General features: G+C 34.2%; 1 protein-coding gene and 1 pseudogene across 5 annotated transcripts in view; one reads left to right on the forward strand and one right to left on the reverse strand.

Annotated features, from left to right (window-relative positions):
- Positions 1-21,366, reverse strand: part of NAALADL2 (N-acetylated alpha-linked acidic dipeptidase like 2) — a 1,336,058-nt gene that overhangs the window by 1,262,237 nt on the left and 52,455 nt on the right. Inside the window, exon 1 of one of the 5 annotated variants that reach the window (XM_049629588.1) lies at positions 15,741-15,808. The exons of the other annotated variants lie outside the window; for them this stretch is intronic. The gene's annotated coding sequence lies outside the window, so the exon portion shown is untranslated. Of the gene's footprint in view, positions 1-15,740; positions 15,809-21,366 lie in introns of those variants that run through there. 5 annotated transcript variants of the gene reach the window in all.
- Positions 14,711-15,911, forward strand: LOC125921600 (proto-oncogene serine/threonine-protein kinase mos-like; annotated as a pseudogene).

Here is a 21,366-nt window from a genome sequence, read left to right on the forward strand (position 1 = left end):
CTAGACAGGAGTTTGGGAAGACCAGGCAGCTGAATTTGTAGGAAAGAATACCAAGGATACAGACACTGCACAGAGACAGCTCTAAAAATCTGCATGGAGGTCCATTTCAGGAGTTAGGTGGCTACTGATTTGGCCTATGTGAGGAGAAATCACTGGAGGCCAGGAAAAGACTCACTGGAAAACAGTAGAATGAACAATTGGCAGAGTTCACAGTATTTGGGGAAAAGATTTCCACCACTTAGGAGAGACATCAAAAAATACTGAGGGACATCCAGAGGAAACTCTAGAAAGTCTTGCCTTAGTGAAAGCATACAGAGGGGGGAAAAAGACATCCTTAACTCCAAAAGAATAAAGATGAGAATTATATCCAATTTCTCATCAGAAACTGAGAAACAAAAGACAATGGAGAATGCTTCAAAACACTGAAATAAAAAAACAACACAAAAATAAAACCATCAATTCAGAAACCTACACTCAACAAAAACATTTTTCAGTAATTAAAGTGAAGAAATATTTTTTCAGACAAAGGATTGAGAGAATTCTTTGCCAGCCCATAAGAACCACAAAAAGAAGTCTTCAGGTAGAAGTAAAATGATATAAATGGAAATTTTCATCTATGCAAAAGATGAAGAGTAATGAAAATGGTAAATACATGGGTAAATACAGAGCATACTGTTTCCTACTTTAATAATTTTTAAATAAATATTTATTCACTATTTATTTTCAGAGAGGGAGAGACACAGAGAGAGAGCACACAAGCAGGGGAAGGGTAGAAAGAGAATCCCAAGCAGGCTCCATGCTGTCAGCACAGAGCCCAACACGGAGCTTGATCCAATGACCATAAGATCACGATCTGAGCTGAAATCAAGAGTCAGATGATTAACTGACTGAGCCACCCAGGCACCCATTTTAATCATTTTGAAAGATAATCATATAAGAAAAATAATAGTGAATTATTGTAAGTTCTTTAACATACAGAGAGGTAAAATTATAAAAGCAAGAAAACAAGAAGGTATGGGGAAATAAACTGTATTTTTTATTACTCTTACATTTACATGAGACAGCATAATATTTGTTGGTGAACTGAAAAGTTAGAAATAATGCAGACTTTGGGGTAACCAGTAAACAAATAAAAAGGTACAGATGGGAAAAAACAGTGAATACAAAATGGAATCATAAATTATATTCATTTTATCTAAAAAAAGGGAAGGGGGAAAAGTAACAAAGAACAGATAAGAGAAATAGAAAACAAATATCAAGACAGTTGATTAAAAAAAAGAGAGAGAGAGTTGATTTAAACCCAAACATAGGAATAATAACTTAAGACTATAAATGGTTTGAAAAATCTAATTAAACGGTAGAGATTGAATAAAAACTATATACTAGCTACCAATAAAAATTACTGTAAGTATGATGACACACAGATTAAAATTTAAAAATGGAGGAAGAAACAATCTGGAAACACTATTTAAAAGAAAACTAGAATGGCTGCATCAACACCAGAAAAGAAGATCTAAAAGCAATGGATAATATCAGGATGAAAAGGATAATTACATAGAGTTAAAGGGGTCAATTTACCAAGAGGACATAACATTCCTAAAGGTTTATTCATTTAATAAAATATCTTTTAAAAACATGAAGTAAAAACTGGTGGAATGTAAAGAGAAATACAAAAATAGCAATTACAGTAAGATATCTGAACATGTCTTTCTCAATCATTGGTATAACAAGTACAGAAAAAGTAAGTATATAGAAGACTTGAAAAATATTATCAATTGCCTTGATCTAATTAACATCTGTAGAACATTTTTATTTCATGTGCACGTTGAACAATCACCACAATGAACAATACTCTAGGTCATAAGACAAATTCAATAAATTAAAAAGATTGCAACTATACAATGTATGATACCACGATGGAATTAAATGAGAAATCAGTAACAAAAATGTATCTGGAAACTCCACAATATTAGATTCCAATACTAATCTAACAACAATATTCTTGTAAATAACACATGGGTCAAAAGGGAAAAAAAACATAATACATTAAGAAATATATCAATTGATGGGGCACCTGGGTAGCTCAGTCAGTTAAGCATCTGACTCTTGATTTTGGCTCAGGTCATAACCTCACAGTTCAGGAGATCAAGCCCTGCGTCAGGCTCTGTGCTGACAGTGTAGAGCTTGCTTGGGATTTTCTCTCTCTCAAAATAAATAAATAAAATTAAACTTAAATTTTAAATTATGCATATAATATAAATTAATGTGTATTAATTATATTTATATAATTATATAAATTATATAATATAAATATATTATATATAAGTTATATATAATGTAATTTATATATGTTTTTATATATATATATACAAAGAAAACAAAAACACCCCATATCATAACTTGCAGATGCAACTAAAACAGTGCATAGAAAGAAATTTGTAGCATTAAATGCTTATGTTAGAAAAGAAGGAAATTGTTAAATCATTTTCCTTAAGTTTCTACCTTAAAAAACTAAAAAGAATAAACAAGGAAATTAAGCACAAAATAGAAGGAAGAAAATAATAAAGATAAAAGCAGATATCTATGAAATAGAAGACAGACAAATAATACAGGAAAATCAGTGAAACCAAAAACTAGTTATTTGAAAGAATCAATAAAATTGATAAAATTCCAAACAGATTAATCAAGGAAAAAGAGAAATGACAACAAATTACCAATATCAGGAATGAAAGAGAGGACATTACTCAGATTACAGACAAAACCATTAGAAAATAATATTATGGACAATTTTATAACTTGGTGAAAAAAAATTCCTTGGAAGATATGACTCAGCATGAAATAGATTCCCCAAATAGCCCTTATTAAACAAAAGAATTAAACTCAAGTTTAAAAACCTTTCCAAAAGAAAATTTCAGGCCAAGATAGCATCACTGGGAATTCTACCGAATATTTAAGTAAAAAATAGTATCAACTCTACATAAGCTATTCCATAAAGTGGAAGAGGAGGGAACATCTCCCAACTCACATGATAAAGCCAACATTAGCCTGATCCAAAACCAAACAAAACTGTAAGAAACTACAGATCAATGTCTTTTATGATCACACACATGAAAATAAATTCCTACCAAAATTTTAGCAAATTTAGTTCTCTGATATTTAAAATATATAATATATAGATTAAATGCATATAATAAACATATATTGCACTTAAAAAATAATACATGAAAGGCATATAAAAGGCATATGAAATGTGACCAAGTAGATGCAAGATGGGTTTAACGTTCCAAAAATAATGTGATTTCCCATACTAAAATATTTTTTAAAAAGGAAAAAAACATATGATCATCTCAATAGATGCCAAAAAGTATTTCACAAAATTCGGCATCTATTCATGATATTTTAAGCTAATTATAAACAGAAGGGAACCTTTTAATCTGAAACAGGATATGTGTTACAGTCTGAATTGTGTTCACCCCAAATTCATTTGTTAAAGCTCTAACCCGCAATATGATTATATTCAGAAACAGGACCTTTAATGAAATTAAGTTTAAATAAAGTCATGAGTGGAGCCCTAATTCAATAGGACTAGTTACAAATTTCTCTGTCTCTCTCTCCCAATCTGTCCTTCCCATCTCTCACACTCTGCCTCTGCCTCTGTCTCTCCTTTTGGACAGACAAGAGGCCAAGTGAGGACACAGCAAGAAAGCAGCCATCCACAAGCCAGGAAGAGAGCCCTCACCAGAAACCAACTCTAACAATACTCTGATTTTGGACTCCTGTCCTCCAGAACTACAACAAAACACATTTCTGCTGTTTAAGCCACCCAGCCGGTGGTATTTTATTATGGCAACCCAAGCAGACTAATATGGCATCTCTGAAAATCCCACAGTTAACATCATTCTTATATGGTGAAATACTAAAAACACTAAATGTTTTCCCTTTAAGATCAAGAACAAAAAGGATTGTTGGCATTTACCATATATATATCAATATTGTACTGAATATCTAGGCTAGTAACATAAAGCAAAAAGAAGAAATACAGGCATACAATTTGAAAAAAAAGAAGAAAAACTTTTTTTCAGAAAAAAATTGTTCATGCAGAAAATTCTGAGGAAATATATGCAAAGCTATTATAACTAAAAAATGACTTACCAAATACACAGAATAAAGTCAAATGTACAGAAACCAACTGTACAAAATATACTAGATATAAATATTAGAAATTTAAATTTTAACAAGAAATTTAATTTTAATAAAAAATTTTAATATAAAAGTAGAAATTTTAATTTTAATATGTTCAAATAACATAACATCAAATTATGAAATACCTAGGGATGATTTTTTTTAATTTTGTCTAACTTGTAAAACTTCATTGAAATAAGTTAAATATTCAAATTAACAAAAATACAAAACTTGTTCATAAACTGAATGACTCAATATTGTTCAATGTCAACTGTCCCCAAATTTATTCAACAAAATCAAAATTAAAATTTGAGCAGGTTTTTTTGTAGAAGTAACTCTTCTATAATTTCCATGGAAATGCAAAGAACATTAGCCATTAAGGAAATGCAAATTAAAACCACAATGAGTGAGATACCACTATTCACCCAGTAGAAAGGCAAAATAAAAAGACTGATCTTACTAAGTGCTGGGAAGCATGTAAAACAATTACAATTCTCATATATTGCTGGTGCAAATGCAAAATAGTACAGGCACCTAAGAAGATCATTGGCAGTTTCTTAACAAAGTTTCTTGTAAAATTACATACACACTTATCATTCAACCCAGTAATCCCACTCTTAGGTATTTACTCTAGAGAAATAAAACATATGTCCATACACAGACCTGTATAAGACTGTTCATAGTAACTACATACATGATAGCCAAAAATCAGCTATACCTATGATACCCAGATATCCATACATAAGTGGATAAACCCATTGTGGTATATCTATGTAACTGAATACTACTCATGATTAAAAAAGGAATAAACTACTTGAGCACAAACAACATGGATGAATCACAGAAGTATTATGTTGAGTGAAAAAAATCCAGACATAAAAGACTACTTGCTGTATTGTTTAATTAATATGAACTCTTAGAAAAATCTAAGCTATGGGTAGAAAGCAGATCAATAGTTGCCAGAGGCTAGCAGTAGAGAAAAAGGATCAACTGCAATGGCACAATGGAGGTTTGTTTAGGTGATGGAAACTTTCTCTATCCTAAATGTACTTGTGGGGTATACAACTTTACTGAATGTATATATCATACAATATGTATAGTTATTGTACTTCAATAAAGCTGATTTTCAAAAATTAAGAAGAAACTTCACATTTGTAACTACATATGGTAATAGATGTTAACTAGACTTATTGTGGTGCTTTTGCAATATTTACAAATGAAATCATTATATTGTACATCTGAAATTAATATATTATTATATGTCAATTATGCCTCAATAAAAAATGCAGAAACTGCATTAAAATATGGAAAAAATTAGTCAGAAAAAAATTCACAGATATTTCAATGAAGATCTAAAGAAGGTTAAGAAGAGAAAACCAGTTACTTAGTTTCCAGATCGTAAACAACATTCCATGAGAGCACATCATGGAATGCCTGAAGCTCCTCAGACCACAGTTGAAAAACATCTATCGTGATAACTGAGGCATTCCAAATCAATGAGGAAGGCTGGAGTAGTCAAGTGGTAGTGTGTCACTAACCTAGCCATTTAGAAATAAAATAAGCTAGACTCTTGTCTCAAATCATACCTCAGAATAAATTCTTTACAGATTAAACATTAAACATAAAAAAGTAACAGAGGAAAATGTTAAATAGTTAGTCATATAACTTCATGTAGGACAAGCTTTTGTAAGCATGGCTTCATGGCCAGAAACTATAAGGAAAAGATTAACAACTGTTGGGGGAAATACAAATGAAATTAGAATTGACAATATAGAAAAAAAATTTTTAATTGGTGAGACAAAAGACTAATATCCTTTAAAAATAGGGGCGCCTGGGTGGCGCAGTCGGTTAAGCGTCCGACTTCAGCCAGGTCACGATCTCGCGGTCCGTGAGTTCGAGCCCCGCGTCAGGCTCTGGGCTGATGGCCAGGAGCCTGGAGCCTGTTTCCGATTCTGTGTCTCCCTCTCTCTCTGCCCCTCCCCCATTCATGCTCTGTCTCTCTCTGTCCCAAAAATAAATTAAAAAAAAAATAAATAAAATAAAAAAAATAAATAAAAAATAAATAAAAATATAGAGTTGGTATTAAATAGCAATAAGAAAAAGAAGATTATACTAATAGGGGGAAAAAGCAAGACATGAACAAGAAATTCACAAAAGACAGTGCAATGGCTACTAAATATTTGAAAATATATGACTAATGAACAAATCCAATGTTGAAATATCAAAGTTCACCTGCCTAAATAAAGAATACCCTTGTTGTAAGAATGTAGTGCTCGTGGAAATACATGTTTACATCTTTCTGGAGAGCATTTTGCAGTAAGTATCAAATGTCTAAATCTTCATCATTTTTAAAAGTTTTAAAATTTACTTTATAATCTGATATATAAAGAGTTGTGTTTAGCTCAGAACTGTTTATATGGTGGAAAACCATCCTAAATGTTCATAAATATCAGATGCTACGAACATAGTCTGAAGCCACTGAAAATGAGAATGTAACCAATAATTATTGACATAGAAAAATATCCATGGCGGGTACCTGGGTGTCTCAATCTGTTAAGTGTCAGACTTTAGCTCAGGTCATGATCTGGCGATTCGTGGGTTCAAGCCCCACATCCAGGTCTGTGCTGACAGCTCAGAGCCTGGAGCCTGCTTCAGATTCTGTGTCTCCCTCTCCCTCTGCCCCTCCCGCACTCATACTCTGTCTCTGTCTCTGTCTCTCTCTCTCTCTCTCTAAAAAATAAAATTAAAAAAATATGTATCCATGGCAAGGGGTTAGATAAAATATGAATATACTTTGCATGAAGACTCATTAAAAAAAAACTATCTTTCTACTCATCTGTCTCTCTTTTTACCTACATATACATACACATACACACAGAGATACACAGGTATGGAAAGTTATACTAAAAGACCAATACAAGTTATCTGTGATTAGCAAAATTAAAGGAAAGCTTTTTTTTATTTTTTATATTTGTCTATATTATCTGAATTATTTATGTGTAAAAATAAGACTGTTTAAAGGATTATTTACAATGTAATTTCAAATTTCAAACTGGACAAGAAAAAGTAAATCTGGACATTTTCTAAAAGCTTAAAAACAATGTGTAGATAGTCATCATAATCAGTGTTTACACCAAGTACAATCTACAGCAAGTTTTACTGTTTTTTTTTTAAGTGTCAGACTAAAAATTCTAGAAAAATATCTTGAGGATTTCTTTCCCACATGAAATGCTACCTAAGGATCTACTAAATAGTCTTTCTGCTGCCCTTATCCCTAGTGTTTCACTTTGTGGCTTTATATCTCCAATAAAAGATCTTACTGGCTTTAAGTTTCTTTTCTTTGAAAATTATTTTCTGCTAGGTCTTAAGAAAATAAAGTGGAACAGTGGTTTGCATCTTATTTGAGAAAGATAGATAACCTTGAGTCTTAAACCTTCTCTGGCATTTTCTTGATCTTCACTAACCATGACCAAGGTAGAATGGTCTCATCTGCAAATTACTAAAAATAATCAGCTCTGGGAAGTGACCTTGGATGAAGCAATGTTAAATTGGCCAGGAAATTTTTTTGAGGCATCACTGTTATTAACTCGCAATTTTTTCATTTCACTCTGCCACTGATGCTTGGCAGGTTATAATTTTTCATTTTCGCACTTGGATGAAACTCAGTGAAGTAGAGATTATGGAGATAGTAGTGGAGAATTTTTACAAAGGGATTTCCCCCCTCACTCCATAATATTATATGGCTACAAAATGGATTTCTATTGGAGACAACTTATCAGTTGAAGATACGTAATCAGATTGTTAAGATAACAGTACTGACCTACACCATATTTAAAAATTTTTTAAAGTGCTGCCTTCTGTATACAGAGTTGATGTTATGACCAATTTATATAGTTGGAAACATTTCCTTAGTGGAGATGGTTTAGGCTGATTCTTCTTTGACAACTCCATGCTTTCAAGAGTTTATTTGCTGGGATTAAAGAAAATGTCTATGAAAACAGAAAACACTTCTTTATACAGAGATGTATAGAAATAAACTTGTACTACTATTAATGAACTAGGAGCTAATTTTAGATAGGTGGCATCTATTTTTGGTGCATCCTTCCTCCTTCTTTACCTCCATAAAACCAGTCACAGTGCCAGTAGTCTGGTGATGACCACTTATATCCAGATTCTTCCAGAATCTCCTTTCAGCATGCTATTCACTAGCCATCTTATGATAGGCACTAAATAGGTAAGTTGTTATTCCCTCAAGTAAAAGAGGACAGAATATTCATTTTAAAAATAAAGAATACTATAATAAGGAACATAGTAAATCAGAGAACAAATTTGAGTTTGGCAATATCCCTTAAATCCGAAGACAATATTTAAATGGGTAGCTAGAATAGAGACTTAGAGACCAGTCTCCTCCAGTCTTAAAAAACTAAGAAATGTAGGGGTGCCTGGGTGGCACAGTCGGTTGAGCGTCCAACTCTTGATCTTGGCTCAGGTCATGATCTTGTGGTTTGTGGGTTCGAGGCCCGCAACGGGCTCTATACTGATGACGCGAAGCCTGCTTGGGATTCTGTCTCTCCTTCTCTCTGCCTCTCCCCAGCTTGTGCTCTCTCTCTCTCTCAAAATAAATTAAAAATTTTTTAAAAATTAAAAAAAATGAGAAATGCCTACTTGAGTCACTAATTCCCTTAACTTATTTTGATTTGATCATTAGTATCCAATTGCACCCAGGGTAGTGTCAAGCTAGAATACCAAACCAGGGACAACTATTTACTAGGACAACCATTACTTTCTTCCTGAAAATCTTTATGTGTCATCACCGTGTTACTTAAAAAGAAAGTCAGGGCTGCCTGAGTGGCTCAGTCAGTTAAGCACTGGACTCTTGATTTCAGCTCAGGTCATTATCTCACCATCATGAGATCAAGCCCTGAGTGCAGCTCCACCCTGGGCATGGTACCTGCTTAAGATTCTCTGTCTTCCTTTCCCTCTGCCCCTCCCCAACTTGTGCACACCCCCAAAAATAAATAAATAAATAAATAAATAAACAAACAAACAAACAAATAAATAAATATTAAACTGCTACTGTCCCCCAGAACATATGAATTTGAGGTCTTGTATCTAATTGTAGAATAAAATATTTTGTTCCCCTAAGAAAACTGAGTTAAACACTATTTCACCACAGACATTATAATTACCTCACAATATAATTTTGATATAAATGGGACTGCTACCTATCTTTTTTTTGTCTAACCACTGGCAAAATATGTAAATTGACAGAAGAGCTGCATAGCAAAGGGCTTCCTTTGAGTGACTACAGCATCTTAGCGTTGAACAGATCAAATGCTTTTACAGCAACAGTTTAGAGTAATATTTTGTTTTTAAGTGAAGTTCCAAAATGATATACAGAAATGAAATTAACCATTTCATTGAGATAAAGAGGTAAAGTTTCCAATCTAAAATTTTTAAAAAAGAGGATTGGGGGGCGCCTGGGTGGCTCAGTCAGTTAAGCGTCCGACTTCAGCTCAGGTCACGATCTCGCAGTCCGTGAGTTCGAGCCCCGCGTCGGGCTCTGGGCTGATGGCTCAGAGCCTTGAGCCTGCTTCTGATTCTGTGTCTCCCTCTCTCTCTGCCCCTCCTCCGTTCATACTCTGTCTCTCTCTGTCTCAAAAATAAAAATAAATGTTAAAAAAATTTAAAAAATAATAATAAAAAAGAGGATTGGTAAGATGATAATATCAAACATACACCTTTATTAATCTGCATGATACACAGTACATGCTAAAATTTTAAGAAATATAATTACAATAAGTTATTTTAATACAAATAATAAAGGTAAAACAAAGATGATACATTTTAAATGTAATATAGTTCCTTAATTAATTTTTGCATTTTTTAATAGACATGTTTAATAAAATGTTTTTGTTATAAATACTAATTAATAGCAAATAGTCCACCAAATAGCATATAGTCAATAATAAGATATTTGTTTTTCTATCAGCCTCTGAAGTGGAAAAAAAGGGAAAAAAAGCAGGAGGAAGAGGGACCAAAGGAAGAGACTGCTCCTTTCTTTCTTTCTCTAAAGCTCTAGAGAGACAAATACAATGCTCCAAAGATTAGAATCAGGTCTACTCTTGTCCTACTGGGCAGGCTCCATTTCAAGCAAAAGGTAGAGTAGTTTGGCTTGTTCCTCTATAAAAGCTGGTAACACAGAGAAAGTTAGCCTAGATTTTCTATGCATTAAGGTAGCAGTATTTGGTGCACAAGCTACAGAGAAACCTATTAAAATTTCCTACTTTTGAAAAATAATGTCAAGATTCATCATTTATATTGTGAAAATTGCTGATTTGACCCTTCCACAGAAAATACTGAAAACTGAAAGACTAAATAGCATACAATCATTCATCCTAGCAGTAAGTAATAAGAAATAAGGATGGAATATATTTTATTAGAAGATCTACTACAATAGGAGTACTTTATATTTTAATAATAAAAGGAAATTCTTAGCCATAACTTGGACATATTTTTTTCTTGCAAAATTATTAAATTTTTAAAAGCAATCCATTTTGTTATTCTTGTATTACAAGACATTCCATAAAATGTTCACCACTTCAAGGTAATTCTATTTGTTCAAAATTGCATTCTTTTTAAAATAGCATTTCTAGTATTAAAGGAAATAAGCAAAATCTCAGTCGGTCATTTTTTGTTTTAAGTAGTCAAATTATTAAATTAAAATTCCAAAAAGGCATTTTTAAAGGAAAAGTAGTTTGAACAATTACCTTTCTTATCAATAAGGTAAACTGAGCCAAATCGTCAAAAATAAGTATTACCTATTACTAACTTTTGTTTTTATCATAGACTGAGGTAATATAAACAAAAATATAAACAGTTAAGTTATAGCTAGACTTTCTTAAGGAACACTGATATCAAGGACTACTTACAGCATCTGGAAAATCCTTTTGTAGATGCAGAAATACAGCAGACATCTTTGGTACCATTACAGTACTGAGACATGCCGCCTGAGGGGCAGGAAACGCTGCCTCATGCCCTATAACTTGTGTCTTCAACTTTCAGAAACTGGACGGACTAGGCATGTTAAATATTTCCTTATTACCTTACCTTTATATTTTTTAAGAAAAGCCAAGAAAAACATCCAGTGCCTTGTTTTATTCATGAGACTGTGCCAGAAATCACTAATAGAAATAAATAGAAATAAAGTTAGGAAATCTCAGCCAAAGCCAAAGATTTCTCTAGACTTTAGTCTTCTCTCTTGAGTGTAGCTTTATGTATGATGCAACCCTCACTTTATAATGCACAGACATGTTCAATACTAAAATGACTGTATTAACAGAAAAAAAGTCATAATACTCTGCCTCTGAAATACCAAGGGCGAAGAAGATCTATGAAATGGACAAGAGTGCTTCAATTTAAGTAACACCAGAATTAAACAGCATAGAGAGAGATGATTAGAGCTCAAGAAACCTTTCTCTCGTAGCTGTTTAGGCATTCACTTTCCCTTACTTTCCCTTGCTTTTGAATGGACTCCCCCAACTCTCCTGCGCTGTCAAAGTTTTCTATGAAAAACACCAAGATTATTTTTACTTATACCAAGTATTTTGAGTGCCTAAGACTTGCGCACACACTTAGAAAGTATAACATGTTACTGTGAAGTTGGAAAAAGGATTATTCTCCCCAATCAACAGGTTCTTTAATTCAAAACAGTAAAATATAATATAATATAGTATAATATAATATAATATAATATAATATAATATGATATATATACACACAGTGATAGCTAATAATAGACATGAAAATGATTTACTAATGAAAAATAGAGCTAAGAAAAAAGATTTGAGATAATTTAATGACCACAAATAATGTGTATCAAAAATGCTATATCAGTTTTTAATTACTTATCATAATGCATTTACTAAATGAATATAATGGCACTTTAGAAAAGAGAAATATTTCAGGTAGGATAGCAGGAAAAAAACTTAAGCAGTTAAAAAAATAAAAAAGAGATTTTTGTCTTTCAAATAAGTCACAGGCGAAGCTGACGTTGCTGTATGGACTACACTTTAGAATCACTGACTTAGGGATTCCTCTATGTTTGAGATTGTTCAGCATAGATGAGGTAGACACTCAAACTGTAGAAGATCTGAGGCAGGAGACTATGTGAGAATAGCTATTTCAGAGACTGAAGGTACATGGTACAAACAAATCATGACAAAATGCTACCTAGCATCTTCCTAGGTGTCACATGTGTGGGAAGAGGGGTGAGGAAGAGGTCCTCGTGCTGCCCTCATGAAACTTGAAGGATTGGGACCTGAAAGAAGTCACTCTAAAAAAAGCTCTGGCCACTGATTTTGCTATGGATCTCATCCACTCAGCTTAAGACCTGAATAGGAAAAAGATAAGCCTCCCCAAACAAGAAGGAATTCTCCAGCACACTGCCTCCAGACTGTATCTGCACCGTTAGCTCTCCTGGGCTTCAAGCCTGCTGGCCCATACTACAGATTTGGGCTTGCCAGCCTCCATAATCACACCATCCATACTCTGTTGTCTGTCTTTAGCCAAATTTCCTTATCTCTGTCTTTGACATCTGTTTGAGTACACCACTGAGCGATCCTGCATGAATTTATAAGTATGAACATCTTTTGGAGATTCTTTGCCAAAAACAGGAATTAAAAAAAAATGAGCAAAGGGAAAGGAGCCAAGTATAATTTACTCATATTTTATTTAAATCCACCCTGTTTTTAAAAGTTAAAAAAAAGGCCTAATCAAATATCTGCCTCGTTCTTGGGCTGAAGCACAGTCTATAGCATATCTTTTATCTTGGTTGGGCTGTAATACATTTTTGAATTCTAGTAAGGAGACTGAACCAATAATCAAAAGCTCCAACAAACAAAAGCCCAGGACCAGAGGGTTTCACTGGTGAATTCCACCAAATATTCAAAGAAGATTTAATGCCTATCCTTCTCAAATTCCTCCAAAACAATGAAGAGGAGGGAATGCCTCCAAACTCATTTTATGAGGCCAGCATTATCCTGACACCAAAACCAGACAAGGACACAAAAAAAGAAAGAAGGAAAGTTAAAAGAGGAGAGGGGAGGGGAAGAAGGAGAGGGGAGTGAAGGGGAGAGGAAGAGATGGGGGAAGAGAGGAAATCAGGCCAATATCCTTGATGAACATAGATGCAAAAATTTCAAAATGTAGCAGAACAAATTCAACAATATATTAAAAGAATCATACACCATGACCAAGTGGCATATTGGGATTTATTTGTCTCACCTACTGAGAACAACCCTTCTGAGAACAAACATGAACATTTCTGCAAAGCAACATTGCTAATTAAACAATACCTAACAGGCCAAAGTTAACTATCAAGAGATATTCACCAAAGTAATCCCACTGCCACTTTTGCTTAGTTGTGGGAAGAAGCAAACCCTCATGGCTCTGGAAAAATGAAAAATTCATATTAAAAGTAATTTTAATTTCTTAAGTTACAGCTCTAAATATTTCTGAGACTTCTCAACTCTGACCTTCAACTCCAGCAGCAGTGCTCCTCTTCAGTCACCCCATTCCCAGGGTCACATCCTGGGCCACCATCACCTCAAACAGCTTAAATTTCCCACTGATTATAGTCCTCATCATTCCAAAAATCTTACTCCATTGCTACTGATACCTTTGATCTTGAAACTCACTGGAGTTTCTGATGCTCTGACCACCTCTACTTTCTTGGAGGTCATCATCCACTCCCCACCCCACCCCAGCTCTGCCATGTCCCTGTCTAAATACCTTCTGATACAACCTAGACTTTATGGCACATCATTTCAACAAATTTCTTATCAAAAATCCATTCCCTCTGCTCCAGCCCTGCTAACAAAGGCCTTTCTCAGACCTATCATTTGCCCTCTATGCTCCTGTGCCCAGATTCCTGAAGACTAATGCAGACACCATGCTAAAAATACACTGCCTCTCACCCCAGCTGAGCTCCCCAGGCCACTAAGCTCCCCTTTGGTTGGTCATCTTTTCCATTCCCCTCAGTGACTATCCCTAATGTCCATTATTCTCTCCAGCACTGTATCTCATCCCAAACCTCTTCTCCTTTAGCAAATAGTTCCTCAGAGTATTATCAAAAAGCATCTTTCTCACTCTCCATTTCCCAGAGATATATGTACCTAGAATCATGCCATCTTTTCCTCATGCCCTAAAGGAAGAAACTTCTACCTTAGGCTGGTCCCTCCATCTGTACTTTAAATCCCATTCGCTCTCAGTTACTCAAGATCTTTATATTATCAATGATCTTTTCTCTTTGCTGCATCATCAACTTCCTCTCAACTAGATCCTTCCTTCAGCAACATATAAATATGTTCACATTTCTCCCAGCATAATAAAAATCCTACCTTTGACTTATGCTTACTTCTTCCCTTCCCAAGTACCCTTTTATAAGTATACTCCCTGTCTCCATATCCCCTTTTGCATCTCTCAACCTTTTGCAATTTGCTGCTACTTCAACCACACTATTGGTATTACTCTCACTAAGATCATTTAAATGACTTTCAAGTTTCTAAGTTTAAAGGCCAGGTTTCCATTCTCTTACTTGAGCTCCCTACAATATTTGATACTACTCATCAATTTCCCCTCTTCAAGTGCTCTCCTGGTTTAAATTTTTTTAATGTTTATTTACTTTTGAGAGAGAGAGAGAGAGAGAGAGAGAGAGAGAGCAGGGGAGGGGCAGAGAGACAGGGAGGCACAGAATCGGAAGCAGGCATCAGGCTCTGAGCTGTCAGCACAGAGCCTGATGCAGGGCTCGAACCCATGAACCATGAGATCATGACCTGAGCCAAAGTCAGATGCTCAACCGACTGAGCCACTCAGGCGCCCCATCTCCTGGTTTTAGAGTAACATTATCCCTTGTTTCTCTTCTTCTCTAACTAGTTTTTCTGTTTCCAGGATTCTTCTTCCTACACGTATCAAAAAAAAATGTTTAAAAACACACTGAATGGCATCCCAGTGGATCTTCTGGGCTGAGCCACATGACATGTCATGACAATGTCATGACAATATCATGCAGGTTGTGACTGTGAGCACTCACAGCTCCATGGGCTTTAATAGTCTGTATGCCATAATCGTGGAGTTTGGTGGCAATGTCACTTTACACGAAGTCATATATGGTGCTATCAGCTGCCCTGAGAAAGAGAAAGGGGGCTTCACTGCTGTGCCAGAAAACAATTAAATTTGGGAAAGTATATACTGTCATACACCTAGGGAAATAAGGATTCCCTAGATGTTTGATGGCCTGCTTTTCCGTCACTCGTAAAGTATTGTGCACTTGGCCCTGAGGCTTGCTAACATTTTAATTAGTGAGCAAGATGCCTGCAAAATTGGTGACTGGTTGCTTCAAGAAGCTGGAAGATTCGCTGTGTTTCCAGAGACTTCTTACCATCTAGAGAACACATACATCCACCAAGCCCCAGAGCTCCTGAAAGACCGTAACACCCAAAGTTGACACCTATTCTTCTATCATTCTCTAGCAAATGACCACGAAAGAGGTGCCTTACTCAGGGGAGCATCAGTATGTGCTCTACACCATAGAGGCCTATTATCTTCATCCATTTCTCTCAGCAGCTGTCTTCACAGACTCCATCTCTGGGAAAAGACAAGATCATCTGCTGCTGCTAAGTGCAGAACTTCTGGTTGACTTTAACTCTTTAAAACCTAAATTTGGCTGATTTTAAACCTATATCAAGATAAACTATTGCTTTGTTTCTATTCATTTTTTTTTTACTTTATTTAAATCCAAGTTAGTTAACATAATAGTGTAATAATGGTTTCAGGAGTAGAATTTAGTGATTCATCACTTACATTATAATACCCAATGCTCATCCCAACAAGTGTTTTCCTACGCCCATCACCAATTTAGCCCATCCCCCATCCAACACTTCTCCAGCAAATCTCAGTTTGTTCTCTGCATTTAAGAGTTTCTTATCGTTTGCCTCCCTCTCTGTTTTTATCTTATTTTTACTTCCCTTCAGCTATGTTCATCTGCTTTCTTTCTTAAATTCCACAAATGAGTGAAATCATAGGATATTTGTCCTTCTCTGACTTATTTTACTCAGCATAAGACATTCTAGTTCCATCCACGTTGCAGCAAATGGCAAGATTTCAATCGTTTGATCACCAATATTCCATTGTATATATACACCACATCTTCTTTATTCATTCATCAGTGGATAGATATTTAGGCTCTTTCCATAATTATTCATTTTTAAAGAGGATATAGAAGAAAAATATTTGTAGGAGGGATTTTTAGAAAATAAATTTAAAACTCAAAAAAAAGAAAGAAAAAGAATTGCCAGAATGTAAATTTTACATCAATTAAAACTGTTACATTATAACAAAAAATAATAAATATAAATTCAATGCTCCGTAAGCATGATAAATTTGACATTAACAGCATATAAACTTTACAAATCAGTGTATTTCAATCAACAGATGGCTGCTTTCAAGATGGTATGGGAGGGGCGCCTGGGTGGCTCAGTCGGTTAAGCATCCGACTTTGGCTCAGGTCATGATCTCACGGGGTTCATGGGTTCGAGCCCCGCATCGGGTTCTGTGATGACAGCTCAGAGCCTGGAGCCTTCTTCGGATTCTGTGTCTCCCTCTCTCTCTGCCCCTCCCCTGCTCATGCTCTGTCTCTCTCTGTCTCAAAAATAAATAAACATTAAAAAAATTTTTTTAATTAAAAAAAAAGATGGTATGGGAAAGGAATGGAGAGGAAAACACTGATCTTTCTTTATTTTTTTTTGAAGTTTATTAATTTTTGAGAGAGAGAGAGAGACAGAGTGTTAGTGGGGGAGGGAGACACAGAATCTGAAGCAGGTTCCAGGCTCTGAGCTGTCAGCCCAGAGCCCAATGCAGAACTTGGACTCACGAACCTCGAGATCATGACCTGAGCCAAAGTAGGACACTTAACCAACTAAGCCACCAGGTGGCCCAGGAAAATGCTGATCTTAAGCGTGCATTAAAGTCTTCTACACTGTTCCAGGGGACACAGTATATTCTTTACAAAATATAAAACTAAACCAAAATTAATTAAACTCTATCCATCTTACATGAGTAATCTTTAAAAATGTAAGAATTTCTTTAAAAAGGAAGAGAAAATTAAAACTAAACTAAGTAAAAGACATGAAAGAATAAAGAATACAATAGAAATCAATGAAACTGAAAATAATAGAAGAATTTAATTAAACCATAAACTGATTCTTTGAAATAATCAAGAAAAAATAGCCAGACAGGGGTAAAAAAAGAGAGAAGACACAGATTTTTCACTTTCAGGAATCAGAGATATGGCATCATTCCAAATGCTATAGCTATTACTTAAGAAAATATCATGAAAAACTTTACACCAATAAATTCTACAACTTAGATAAAACTGAAAAAAATGGTTTCAAACTGTCAAAGCTCACTCAAGAAGAAACAGGTAGCCATTTATACCTCTGTACCTTTTACAGAAATTGTATCTGTAGCTAACACCCTATCCACAAGTAAAAATCTATACCCAGACAGCTTCACCAGAAAAGTTTCCTAAATATTTATGGAAGAGATAATCTCAACACCAAATAAAATCGTCCAGAAAACTGAGGAGGAGGAATATTTCCCAATTCATTCTATAAAACTATCATTACCCTACTACAATTATGTTGCAAGAAAAAGATAATTGAGACCAATATGCCTCACTTTAAAAAATGCAAAACTTGAAAACAAAATTTAGGCCAATGGAAACCAACAATATATAAATGATGGAGTGGGGTTTATTCATTTACTCCAGAAATGCAAGGTTGGCTTAACATTCAAACAGTAATTAATATAGTTCACCATATTTCAGACTGAAAAAAGAAAAACAAGATCATTCTAATGTATGCATAAAAATTATATGACAAAATCCCTTATCCATTCATGCTAAAAATTTTTAGCACATCTGGAATAACAGAGAATTTTCTCAGCCTGATCAAGGGCATTGACCAAAAATCCTCCATTTAACATCACACTTAATCTCTTTTCCTAAGATCAAGAAAAACATAAAGATGTTTGTCACCACTTATATACAACATCACTCTGGAGATTCAAGCTAGAGCAGTTGTAAGTGTGTGTGTGTGTGTGTGTGTGTGTGTGTGTGTGTGAGTGAGTTGAGGGGAATGGGGAGTCTAAAATAATAAAAGGATAGGGTGCCTGGGTAGCTCAGTCAGTTAAGCTTCTGACTCTGGATTTTGGCTTAGGGCATGATCTCACAGTTTGTGGGTTCGAGTCCCATATTGGGATCCATGCTGGCAGCACAGAGCCTAAGACATTCTCTCTCTCCCTCTCTCTGCCTCTCCCCTGGTCATGTTCTCTCTCAAAATAAATAAAGCTTAAAAAAATTTTTAATTAAAATAAAATAATAAAAGGCATTCAGATTGGAAAGGAAGAACTAAAACTGCCTTTGCAAATAATCTTATAGGACATGATAATCTATACAAATAATCCAGTGGAATCTACAACAAAAAACAAATACTAGAAATAATGAGTTTTAGCATGGTAGTAAGATCCACGGTCAACATATAATATATAAAAAGAACTGTATTTCTATAAGCTAGTAATGAATCATCATAAATTCAAATTTTGAAAAAAAAATGCCCTTAACACATATAAAAATATGAAATATTTAGGACAAAATAAGTAACTCTGACAAAATGTACAAGACTTGTGAAATAAAAACTGTAAAATATTGCTAAGAGAATTTAAAGAAGACATCTGTACACAGAGAGGCATGCCTTATCCATAGGTTAAAAGAAACAACAATGTGAAGATGTCAATTCTCCCCAAATTGATACGATTCAACATATCCCAGAACAAAATCCTAGCTGGATTTCTGTATTAAATTGAAAGCTGATGCTAAAACTCATGTAGAAATGCAAAGGGCCTAGAATAACCAAAACAACTTTGAAGAACAAAACTGTAGGGCTTTTAATCAAGTAGAATTATCTACTTGATTAAAAGATTTTATTATATAGCTAGTATCAAGAAAGCGTAGTAGTGGCTCAGACAGAGATAAGCAAATAGATCAACAGAACAAAACAGATATTCCAAAAAGAGGCATATATATATATATGGACAACTGATTTTTTTACAAAGGCAAAAAAGGCAATTCACTGGAGAAAGAATAGTCTTTTGAACAACTGATGCTGAAACAAGTGAAAATCACTATACAGAAAAAAGAAAAATAAAAAAAGTTGATCCATGCCTTAATCCTTATATAAAAATTACTCATAATGAATCACAGACTTAAATTCTAAAAAATTAAAACATTTAGAATAATGCATAAAAGAAAACCTTGTGCGCCTGATTGTAGACAAAGATTTCTTAGTATGATACTGAAAAAGCATAATCCATAAAAGAACAAAATGACAAATTGGATTTCACCAAAATCAAAAACTTCTATTCGAAAGACCGTTAAGAAGAATGAAAAGACAAGCCACAGACTAGGAAAATATATTTGCAAGACACCTATATGATAAAGAATTTGTATCTAAAATGTATAAAGAACTCTTAATTGAAAATTTGGCCAAAGATTAAAACAAACACATTATCAAGAAATATAAATGGATCACAATAAGCAAATGAAAAGATACTTAACATCATTAGTCATAAGAGAAATGAACATTAAAACCACAAAGATATACAATTATACTTCTCTAAGAATGGCTAAAATTAGAAAGCCTGGCCATGGAAAGTGGCAACAAAACTGAGGAGAACCTGAAAATCTCATATATTGCTGACTGGAATGTAAATGATACAACTACTTTGGAAAACAGTTTGGCAGTTTCTTAAAAATTTATACACAGACCTACCATATAGCCCAACCATTCCACTCCTAGATATTTCCCCAAGAGAAATAAAAGCAGAAGCCCAGATATAATCTTGTATGTGAATGTCCATAGTAGCTTTATTTATAAGAGCCAAAAACTAGAAGATCTTAAATGTTTATCAACAGGTAAATAAACAAATTGTATCATGTTCATATAATAGAATGTTTCTTCAAAGAAAATAAACTATTAATATACACAACAATACAAGTGTTATATCAAAACTATACTTCAGGAAACACAAAACAGCACATACGATATTATCCATTTACACAAAATTATGGAAAATGAAAACCAATATATAATAACAGAAAGCATATCAGTGGTTGCCCAGGGAAATAAAGGCAGGGGCAGGAACAGGAGGAACTACAAACAGGCCTGAGGAAACTTTTGGGCCTGATGGCTATGTTCACTATAATGTGGTTATGATTTCACTGGTATGTTAATATGTCAGAATTCATAAACTGCATACTTTATATGTACCTTATTGTATGTCACTCATACCTCAATAAAGGTAAAAATAAAGCTCTAAAAACATAAAAAAGAAATAAGGCCTCTAAAATGTTAGGATTCACTGATTTTCACTTGAACCATTAAACATGTGTACATTGAAATGTTCATTTTCATTCCAAAGATACTATTTGCCAGGTTCATCTTTCAGTTGTTGATATAAAAGACTCCAGCACCAAAAAATGTTAGATATTCAATACATGGTCACTTATTTTATCCAAAGTCCTCTAATTTTCATAATCATCACAAGCAATCAGCAAGGGGTGAAACTATCATTTATTCACTAGAAAAATACTTACTGAGTGTTACAGTCTGTGCTAGGTAATAAAATACAGTAAATAAAAATGAGTTTCCACCATCAAGAAGGTCATGGTCTAGTGGGGAAGATAGGAATTTTTGAAGCTAATGTTCAAAAGATGTGGCAAGTGCAATATTAAAGATATGCAGAAGTGTGTTCATGGCATAATGTGAGCAAGGAAGAGGCATACCTAACTGGCTGGGGACAATAAATACAATGCAGGCTAGGGGAGGGAAAGCTTTGCAAAGGAAGAAACTTCTAAACCATATGTAAATAGTAACATTAAGATAACATGATAATTCAGTTACAAAAATAAATCTCTTCCTTTTAGTACCTTTTAGTACCTACTGACATGTTCCTTTAAAAGAGAAGGGATGATTCTGAAAGGTAGTACCTGTGTGCATATCACCCGTACTTCCAAAATATTAAAATATTTTGGCAAAATAATGGATAAAATGTTAAGAAAAGATTCTA

Source organism: Panthera uncia, chromosome C2 (assembly GCF_023721935.1).
Source record: "Panthera uncia isolate 11264 chromosome C2, Puncia_PCG_1.0, whole genome shotgun sequence".
Lineage (NCBI taxonomy): Eukaryota > Metazoa > Chordata > Mammalia > Carnivora > Felidae > Panthera > Panthera uncia.